This window comes from Oenanthe melanoleuca, chromosome 11 (assembly GCF_029582105.1).
Source record: "Oenanthe melanoleuca isolate GR-GAL-2019-014 chromosome 11, OMel1.0, whole genome shotgun sequence".
Classification (NCBI taxonomy): Eukaryota; Metazoa; Chordata; class Aves; order Passeriformes; family Muscicapidae; genus Oenanthe; species Oenanthe melanoleuca.
In genome coordinates, this window is record NC_079345.1 from 17700354 (window position 1) to 17711053 (window position 10700).

Sequence of the window (10700 nt, forward strand, 5' to 3'; positions counted from 1 at the left end):
TAGAGACAAATTGTACCTGACTGGTGTGATTGTCACCTGTACTGGAATGATGTGCTCAATGGACAAGGTGAGGGAAGCAGTGGATGTCTCCTGTTTTGTTTTAGCATGGTCTTTGGCATTGTCTCCCATATGGGCCAATCTAGGATGGCATTCCCTGAATGGATGCACCACCACCTGGCTGAAAAAAGCTCACAGCTATCCTGTAAGGCTTGAAAAATAATAATGGGCAAGAACTAGACATTTAATTGGTATTAACAAATGGCATTCTTCAAGTGACAACACTAGGGCCAGTCTTCATCAGCAAACTGGATGACAGAAAATGATGCCTCAGCAAGTTTGTGCAGGACACTGAATTGAGGGTCTATGCCATTATGCTGGAGGACAAGGCAGCCATTCCAGTGGTCTTCAGCAACCTGGAAGACAAGCTTGAAAGAAATCTGTTGAAATTCATCAAGGACAAATGTAAAGTCTGCACCTGACCCAGACCAAACCTGTGTGTCAGTCAGCAGCATGCCTTTGCAGTGCTGATGGGCAGTGGCACTCTGCAGGGGTGAACAGCACAAAACAAGAGGAAACTGCAATGAACATCACAGAAGAAATGGTTCAAAACAAGAGCAGTTAAACTCAAGCAGGTGCCCAGAGAGGTTGTGAAATCCCCATCCTTGAAGATTTCAAAATGTAATGGACAAAGCCCTGAGCAGCCTAAGCTAATGTTGAGGTTAGCCCTGCTCTGAGGAGGTTGGTGTACAGCCCTCAAGATGTCCCTTCCAAACAATATTATTTTGTGTCAGTTTTGTTGGGCTTTTTTGTTTGTTTTTATAGCTGTTAACCAGGGAGATTCATCTGGAGTAAATGATTCCCCAGAAAGAATGGAAGCTGTTACCAGGTCCGTGGTTACCTGCCAATTATGTATTTATAATGTGAATGAATTCTGACTACACATCACAAGTTCAAACAGTGAAGAGACTTCAGAGATGCTGTGTTCAAGGATCAAAGATACTAACTTTCTCTCTCAGATCTCAAAACTAAGCAGAAAAGAGGTCCTGCCTCCACATAGGAGTCAAATTTGAAAAAACCTCAGTTCAGAGCTAGCAGAATAAAGACTATTTCTCAGCTTTATTTTGGATATATGCAGCTCTCACATATTCTTGTGGTGGCAACTCAACATGTTGAGAGGTTTTCTAATGAAAACATTGTTTTCACCTGAAAGCAATACCTGAGATCTTGCCTCCAAACCAAACCTCTGGTTGTGTGTGTGCATTCAGCTGCATCCCAGCCAACACACTGGGCTGTGCATTATTTGTGTGCAGCCATTTGTCCAGCAGCCCAAGCTGCCCAGGCTGCCAGAAGTTCAGGAAAATAGCTGCTGCCATGACAAAACCACAACCAAAGCTGGTTGCTGAGTCTCAGCAGGACCTGCTGCAAGCACTGAGGCATGGGAGCCTCCAAACAGCACTGCCTGCAACACCAGGCAAAAAGGGGGCCAGGATATTGTGATATATAGGATATATAGGATATATAGGATATATAGGATATATAGGATATATAGACTGACCTGCTGGTGTCTCTGGTCACTCCTGTGAGTCACAGACCCAAACTCCCCCCAGCCCAAATGCCCAGCCCTCTGCCCTTCTGTATGATTATGATGACCAATCTCAGGAAAGGCACCAGATTTGTGCATTAAAAATAATAAATACAGATCTCTGCATTAGTTGTTTTTTGTGATACCAACACAAAACCTGGGCCAAAAAGAAAAAAAAAAATATAAGTAAAACCCCAAACCTATTTGCAAGTATGTTCAGAAACTAACAAGCAAAACCTCTTATCCAACCAAATCATAGTTAGATCTTGGGTGACACCCAACTTAACCAAAGTTAACCAAGGAGCTTGGAGATACTTCTCCAGCCTTAACATTACACTACCAGCCTGGGCAAGTGCTCCTAGAAAACACCTCATTAAAATGCTGCTGTGGCTTTTATGTATCAATAGTAATTTATATCACATCCATCACAGACACTGATCTGGCAGCTAATCAGCAAATTGGACTGCTTCTCCCATGGCACCTGTGGCTCAAATCCTCTCCCCCTCTCCCCCACTCCCCCACTCCCTTACCAGCTCTACTGCTTCCCACTGGGTATCTGCACGTGTTCTCCTGCCAGGGCTGTCATTCTGCAAAGCTTCTCTCTTTGTCCAGCCCTGCAGCCCTCCAAACATGCAGGTGGGGTATCAGAGATGCAACAGCCACATCAAGAGCCAGGTCTGTGGTGCTCTGCAGGTAAGCATGCTTGGCTGCAATCATCAGAGGCACTACACACCTTATCCCTGCAGTGGACAGGCAGCTGGAATCTGTATTTGCTGGAGGGCCCAAGTGGCTTTGGAATGCACCAAGGATAACACCAGAGAATCACATCTGCAGGTCACAGACACTAGTGCAGCAGCCAGTGTGGTAAAACACCCTTATAAGAAAGCACAGGGTGTGTCTTCTGTGGGGAAAGCAAAGAAAAGAAAAAAAAAAAAAAAAAAAAAAAAAAGAAGAAGGAAAAACACTGGCCAAAAGAAAAAAAAAAAAAAAAAGACATTAGGTGAGGTAGCTGCCAGGAGCAATGTGAAATCAGTTTACATTAGAGCAGGTTGCTCTTGATTTCCCTTCAGCAGTCATCATGTTTGTAAGAATAACAAGCCATTGATATGTGCAGCTCAGCACAGGCAGCCCAGCGTAAAAATCTGAGCACAAGCAGTGCCTAGGATGGGACTTTTTAAAAAAAGCACATAAGATGGTTATGTAAATGAGTTTCCACTTCAGGAATCTGTTTCAGGAATCTTCAGAACAATGGTTTCCCTGTAAGGGGAATTTGTTACTATAGCACCTGATGTGTTACCTGAAATCTGTATTGAAATCTTGTATTGAAACACTGTCATACACACATCCCTGCAGCTCCTGGATCTTTCCCACTGTCTGGCCCCTTCAGTCTCCAACTTACTTTAATACTTTCAAGCTCAGAAGATCTAGATTTGCACCTCCATGCATGCCCAGAACTGCCCTAGTCCTGACAAGGCCAAGCAGCTCAGCCCAGCTCACACCTAAGTCTGATCAGGATCAAGAAACTAGGCGTTGCTTTGCTAAACCCCCGAGGGCTTTGATCAGGGATTAAATGTTACCTGGTGACTGTTTCATGTCAAATGCATAAACAATGCTGGGAGCAGAGTCCAGGATCTCAAGCTCCCTTGCACAGGCTGGAAGCAGGAGGTGGGACAGCCGTGCCCACCTCACCCAGGGGTGCAGTGATGTTTCTGCAGAGCCCCCAGTGTGCAGCTCCCAGCCTTGGGGCTTCAGTGCTCTGCTAGAGGGGCCAGCTGAGAACAAACAGCCTCCAGAGAACAGTGACCCTGTTTGTCACTTCCTGCCTGCTGGTAATCCACATTTCAGATTAGATATTTGTGCTGTGACAGAGGGACTGCTTCCAGAAGGCTGGATCACTGCAGCAGGAGCATTTAAGTCTTAAAATGTCCCTATTAATCTCTCTGCTCACCACCCTGAATGCTTTGATCCTTGTGTGGAAGTGCCAGGCTTGCCTCAGGCAGGCTGCAGGGATTGCTGGCTCTAAAACCAGGAGCTGGGCACTAGAAATAAGAAATACAGAGCTTAATACTGAGACATCCAAGTAGGATATAACTTTAAAAACTTGTAAATGCATCTGCAAATGGATATACCACATGCTCAGGCTAGGCACTCAGGTCTTGGTGTTTGACATGAGGCGCATCATGAATTAACCTGTGCTAAGTGAGAAACTTTCCTTTCATTAGGAAAATCTGTACTGCTGCTATTGCTAAAGGGAAACAAAGTCCTCCCCCTACCCAAATAGCACATCAGCTTCCTCCCTGATAATGCTCTCTCCCTAACAACTAGTGGTGCATTTGTCCATTCAGGACCATTTGAGGGGAGAGCAAACAGCTTTGTTTCTTCTAAAAATGGGGGGAAATTGCATTTATATCTTTAAATAGCAAGATTATTTCTGTGTCTGTTTGCATTGCTCATAGAGGAATAATTTTGCCATAAAAATGCACAAATTATTGCATTTCTCTGAGGAAACATCCAACTGAACATGCTTCCATGACAGTGTGCAGTTTGGTCTGGTTGGTTTCCATTTTTACTACAAAAAATATATTTGTGATGGTAGATATTGATAATTCTGACCTTGACCAAATACACAAACTTGCTTTGAAAAATGCAGTATCTTGCTTATAAATGCAAAGCAGAGGTTGTTTTTGAGTTTCACTTATTCAAGAACTCTTCCATAGTGGATTTCCCGGTTTGCTGCAGTGCTGAGGAGGTTCCTTTGGAAACCACTCAGCACACCCAGTACACACACCAAAAATACCAGGAGAGAGCCACAGCCTAAACTGTTTCTCATAAATGCTCTCAGGCTTCCATCTGAGATGACACAATAAAGAGCAAAGCTATTCACATTGCTTTCATGCCACAATCTGGAGGCAAAACCTCCTTCTGATACCTCAGAAGAATGAAAAAGAGAAGGCTGGGAATATGCTCCTGAATTGTGCACTTCAGCCACAGCAAGCTCCACCATGACTTTATGACTAATGCCACAACTCCTCTCTGGGCTGCCACTGCCTTTGCCATCACAGGCACTATTAGGGATCCCCTGCTAAAAGCTGGAGCAGCTTCTGACTGAGTCTACATCACCAGAGCTGCTGCTCTCAGAAGTCTGGCTCCTCCAGTCCCAGGCAGAAGCAGAACACAGTCACTGTCCCAGCCCCAAGACACCATTAAGAGGGCTGTGGGTGCTGCAGGGGTGGACAAGGCAAGCAGCTTTCCCTGGGGCTGATGGTGCATGAGGCTGAGGAAGCAGGTCACTGTGCTGTCCCCAGCAGTGAAGCTCAGGGCAGCAGTGGCAGTGCAGAGCTCTGATTCACAGCACTGCTTGCAGGGCCACCCTGCAAATCACCAACAGCTTCAGGGGAAAAATAACAGATGGTCATGGGGAAAATTCCCAGCGTTTCTTCCTCCTCTCCTCTGAGATAATAGGCTACTTATGATTGTCTGAAACCACCTGCATTTTTTCCCAGGCATCCTGGCTACCAGTTAGAACAAAGTGTATGTCTCTACAGTGGTGTTGGCAGCACTGGGCTCACCTTTCATTAAAAACTTCACATTTGTGTGCAAGAGACTGCACAGCCCAGAAGCTCACTGCCATGATGCCACTGAGGGGTGACATGGATGGCTAACTCAGGTTTAGGTTCAGGGAACACTTAACATTTTCTAGCTAATCCTACTGCTTCAGGTAGTACATCCTTGTACCCCAGGTTTTCTTCCACTGCTGTAAGGGGAAGAATTAAATCATCACCTAGTTTTTTACAGAAAGAGTGCAGCGAATCAGTGTTGTTAAAGACTCCTGCAACTTGCTAGGCAGCTTAGAAACAACAGATGTTACCCAGAACAAAGCACAACATGAGGAAATAGCACTCAACCCAGGGAAAGGAGCAGAAAATGCCACCACCCTGGGTGTATACTGCTGCAGCAAATGTGTATCTTATGTAAACTGAATTTTCATGTAGCATCCCAGTTCTGCAAAGTCTGCCATCCAGTAACACTGCTCTCCCTACCACGCCATGGGATGTACATGGCCATGTGCTCTGCCAGAGCAGCATAGAAACAGGATCTGGACTTTTCCTTGCCATCCTTCTAGCCTTGCTTAAGCTACAAGATATTTGCCAAAAATCCCCAGCTCAGCCAGATTTCATAAAAGTGAGCATCAATTTCACTTAACTCCCTGTTTCTGACACCAGGTTTTCTGGGATGAGCATCCTGCACACAGAGGTCACTTCAAGGACAGGTGAGCTGTACTCTTGCCAAGCACCCACCTGAAGCCCACTATGCAGCACAGACACACAGGGCAGCACCAATGACACCTCCACTCCCTCCTTCCCATCCTAGACACAGAACACACTGAGGCAAACATGAGAGCTCTGGGACACCCCAAATATCCCTTTCCTAGCAGCAAGGAGCCTCCTGATGTGTGTGAATCCTCTTTTCCTCCTGCTACGAGTACCCTACAACACATCCCACATTGTTCTTCCCAGTATGCTCTGTTCCTTCACACCAGAATCTGCTGCTCTGCCTCACTGCTTGGTGCAGATGGGCAGCTAGCTAAAAAAGCCTCTCCTTCCCTCTCCTGCTTGTGTGGCCAAGCCTTGGATGGAGGCAGGCCCTGCTCCCTGTGACTACAGAGCTCAGGAAGATTCTGTCAAAGGTCTGGCTCTTGAAAGATGCTCTGACTTCCCAGCCAAACACCACCTGCAGAGCAGGGACAACCTTTCCCTCAAGCTCTGTCCCTCCCCCAGGGTTAACAGCAGCTGGGGCTGGTGGAGCAGGGGTTGTTGATTTGTTAAAGGATCATTGCCTCCCAAATTGCATTCCAGGAAGCTGGGAATTGTCACCTGCAGGCTGCACGATTTCAGTTTCCAACGGTGATATGTGTGTGAGTGCCTGTGCCACCCTCCCTTGAGAGGCAGATCACCCTGGGGCAGCAGCACTGTGGGGCCATGCCAGCCGTGCCCTGGGGCTGTGCTTTGGCTATGGCTGCCCCAGCCCTGTGCCCATCACATCCCCTGTTTGAGCACAGATATGTGCCTCAGGCCAGGCCTGTTGAAGGGCAGGAGCACTGAGTGCTACAGCTGAGGAGCTGTGGTTACCTGGCAGGTATCATGAGTATTACTTTTATGATCACTAGCTCCAGTGGCAAAACCTTTTCCAGGGTTTTGAAAACCTTTTTCTGCAGCCAGTGGATGAACCACAAAGGACAGACTCCACCTCTTTTCCAGAACTGTTTGGTATCTAAAGACAAGTGTTTCTTAGAAAATGACTGTGTTTTTTTACAGAAGACAATGGCAGAACATGGGTCACAGTGCATAAAGTGCACTTATGCTCAGTCACTTGGAAGAAGGATGTGCTGTAGCACCCATGTTTGAATTTTAACTGTTGGCTGTGAGCCAGCTACAGAGATGACGTAGGTGTTTTTTTTAATTACCTCAGTAACTTAGTGGGGTGTCTGTAAGCAGGCCAGATGCATCTCGGCTCTTGACTGGCACAATTCCATAGAGAAGATGCACAGGTCTGAGCCTAAAGGAGAATTTCCCAGGAGATAAATAATGCCCTATCTGATATTTCAACCTTGATTGCCTACAGTATCCTGAGACAAACACTAGAAAACTGGAATATATGGACTATTGTTGTTGTTATTGTTGCTGTTGTCCCCAGTTGCAAAACCTCTCAATAGATCTGGAGATGTTGAAAATAATCTATGAGAATGTGGATTATTTTTAACTGGTATTTTAGTCTAGAACTGGAAATAGTGGTGATGGAAGAAAAGCTAAGCCAGGCTGACTTGTTACAGTAAAGTTGTGCTGTACTTTAGATTACTTATTAACAAACAGCAAATGGGCCTCTGCCTTGACCTTTTTCATTTGAGCAAATATACTCTTCCTGCCCCTTGTAAACAGAAGTTACTGGTAACTGAGTCACGTCCCCCCTCACATCCCTGGAGTTAGTTTTTTTTCATCTGTGGCAAGGATTTTAGTCAAATTGAATTTTGCCAGGCTCACCAAGGTTATTAGCAGTATTACTAGTCTTAATAATACAACAGTAATAATACTTCTTGGGATCACCATAAACCTGAAAACATCTAAGTACCTCACAAATATTAATTAAAAAAACTCCACAGGAGATCTGAGAAACCAGCAGAAATTGTCAGCTTTGCTCCAGAGCTGAAGAGCTGAAAACAGCCACACCAAGCACAGGTGGCAGTTTGCTAGATGAATTTCAATTAATGGCTGTTCCCTTGGTGTCATGAAATGCCAGGTGCACAGTGCCTCTGGCAACACTGCCAGGTTAAAAGCAGCAACCCACAGCACAAATCTGGAGCAGAAGAAGCCAGTGGTAGCTTTGGGACTGGAATCAAAATGATAGGTTCCTCACTGAGAGCTGGGTTTTCAGCAGCTGCTGTGCTTTCAGTGGGGCTGTTGGACATGCCCCAGGTGTCTTGTGCCTTAGGAGTGAATGGCTCCTTTGGAATATCTCTCTTCTGCAGATCTCCAGTGAAGCTGAAATCAAGAACATGCCCACAAATCTGCAAATGTCCCAACAAGCTCTGGCTATCCACTCCTTTGTCAGCTTTTAGGTTAAACCTTTTTGAATGAAGGAGGCAAACTCTGACAACCACAAGGAGCTCCTCTGCAAAGCTCATGACTACTTTTCCTACCTAATTATTTCCCTGACTTGTCTCTACTGGTATGAAACCTCCAGTGGTGGCCAAAACATGACAATAGGACCAAGGAGTTTGTAGAGCTCATCTTGATTTTAAGTTAATTTATCCTGCAGATATCACCCAAATCCATTCTGTAGAGGAAAACATCAGGTACTTGGTAAACAAGATGAAAGTTTCATCTAGATTCTTAACCAGTGATGTCTAACAGTTTTTGCAGCACAGGGTAATTATTTGTACTAATTGCAGACTCCTCTAAGGTACTTTATGCCACAGCATTTGGATGATTGGATGCACTGTCTGGAGGAGTGACTTTTTTGTTTTGTTGATTTGTTCAAAAAACTTACCATTTGTAGGCACAGAAAGGAGACAAAGTCAATCTGGACACAGACTAAGTCAATTATCTCTTGAAGGCAGAAGGACAAAGTCCTAATAACAACAGCCCTCACAAGTGAGAGATCCAGGTGCAGTTTCTCACTCTGACACAGACTGCTCATGTGATCCTGAGCATGTCACATGAGCTGTCTGTCCCCAGTTGTAAAATTAGGATAATAGTAGTTAGCTCAGGTCAAAACAGTACAAAAAAGAAAGCTTGTCTACACTGAGTCTTCACCCATCAGTGTCTTCTAAGACAAAAAGCATTGTGATCAGACTGATTCCATTTATTTCTCTGTGGCACAATCACTCATCTTTGACAGGTGGGCAATTTCTTCCTCTGTGACTATGCTCACTCCCTATGCTCCATGCCTTGTGAAGACACACTCTGATAACCTCTTCTCTGGAAAGGTGGATGCTCTGACTTCACCATCATATTCATCCAATTTACTCCATTCAATTCCCCCAAGCTCTTTAGAAAGCTCTCCACCTTTGCAATGAAGCATCTCATTTGTTGACAATAAATCCTTATGTTTCACATGTTCCTTTACAACTCCTGTGATAACTACTCCTTACAAAAGAAACACTGGTCCTAAGGCTGAAATTCTGTGAGGTCTTGCTATTTCAGGCATGGCAGAGTTCATTTCCCTCCACTTCCCTGTGTCTCAGCTGCCCCAGCCCAGAAACTCCTCTGCACAAACACGCTGCTGCCACAGAAGTTTTGCCATGTGATGCCCAGTAACTTTAATGGGAACCCCACAGCTGCCATCCCACACAGTGCTCTGAACATCTGGGCTCTGTGTTTCATCCCAGATAGACAGTCTATAAAAGTATGGCAAACAATTCAGGCACAGTTTCTCCACTTACATGTTATTGTAGAGCAGAAGCAGCTTCTGGGCCTGCATTCAGGCAGGAGTGGAAGTGATGCTGCATCTCTCTGGGAGCCCTGCTGGCCAGCAGATCCTAGAACACAACCCAAGCAAAGGTGAGGGTCCTCTGCACACACCCCTGGTACTGCACTCTCCAGGCAGAACATCTGGCAAACATCAAAGAGGGGCAGGAAGAATCCCACCCCCACCCTCTGCCCCCAAGGCTGGCAGGAGTTTTGGGAGTTCCTGCAGGGCAAGGCACACTATCTAGTTCCATGCCCTTGGCTGCAGTCATTCACAGAGCCTTGGAATTACACAGAGCTTTCTGGAGAGCTTTGGTGACTCTGATTAAAAAAATAAAATAAGCAAAGGCAGGGAAGCATGCTGGGGTCACCTGAGAGGACACCTTTGCATGGGAGAATTTCCTGTTCACAGCCTGGGGACAGCTGTGTATAACCTCCACTTGCTAAGGGCAGAGGCTCTCTGGACTTGTGTAGACCCCACATTCTCCTAGCTGTGTCTCAGCCAGCTGTGGGCTCTCTGCTCTACAGACACAGTGGCCTTCACTGCTGGCCTGACTTCCACAGCAGGGCAGGCCAGACAATCCTACAAGCAGACAATAGGATCATAATGTGCACTACAGTAAGGAATTGGGTTGCTGAGGTCCCAGACTCATGGACACATGAGTCCAATGCAGGCATCAGTGAGCAGGATTGTGTTGCCTCAGCTTTCTGAATCATTCTTCCTCACTTCCATGAATCCATCAGCTGCCAAAAACAGCTGCCTGGTACAGCAGGCCTGCTCCACATCACCCAAATATCCAGGAGCTGTTCTGCACCTGCAGCTGGGCAATGGTGCAATAGATCATGCCTAACCTTCCCTTCCCTTCCCTTCCCTTCCCTTCCCTTCCCTTCCCTTCCCTTCCCTTCCCTTCCCTTCCCTTCCCTTCCCTTCCCTTCCCTTCCCTTCCCTTCCCTTCCCTTCCCTTCCCTTCCCTTCCCTTCCCTTCCCTTCCCTTCCCTTCCCTTCCCTTCCTTTCCTTTTATCAAGCCCTGGGCTTGTCTCCTTCACTGAAGTGAACACCTGGGCGTGATGTCAGGTGAGCAGGGAACAGTGTCTCACCATCATCCTGTTCCTTGGCTCTCACACAATTGCAGCAGAGGTGTGGGATGACCAT

The 10700-nt window shown here is 46.1% G+C and overlaps 1 long non-coding RNA gene across 1 annotated transcript; it reads right to left on the reverse strand.

Moving 5' to 3' along the window:
- Positions 1-220: 220 nt before the first annotated feature.
- On the reverse strand, positions 221-2477 carry LOC130258023 (uncharacterized). The gene is made up of 2 exons (XR_008841427.1): positions 2316-2477; positions 221-413 (listed from the first exon to the last, which is right to left on the reverse strand). It is a non-coding gene; the product is annotated as an uncharacterized LOC130258023 (long non-coding RNA).
- Between the last annotated feature and the right edge of the window lie 8223 nt (positions 2478-10700).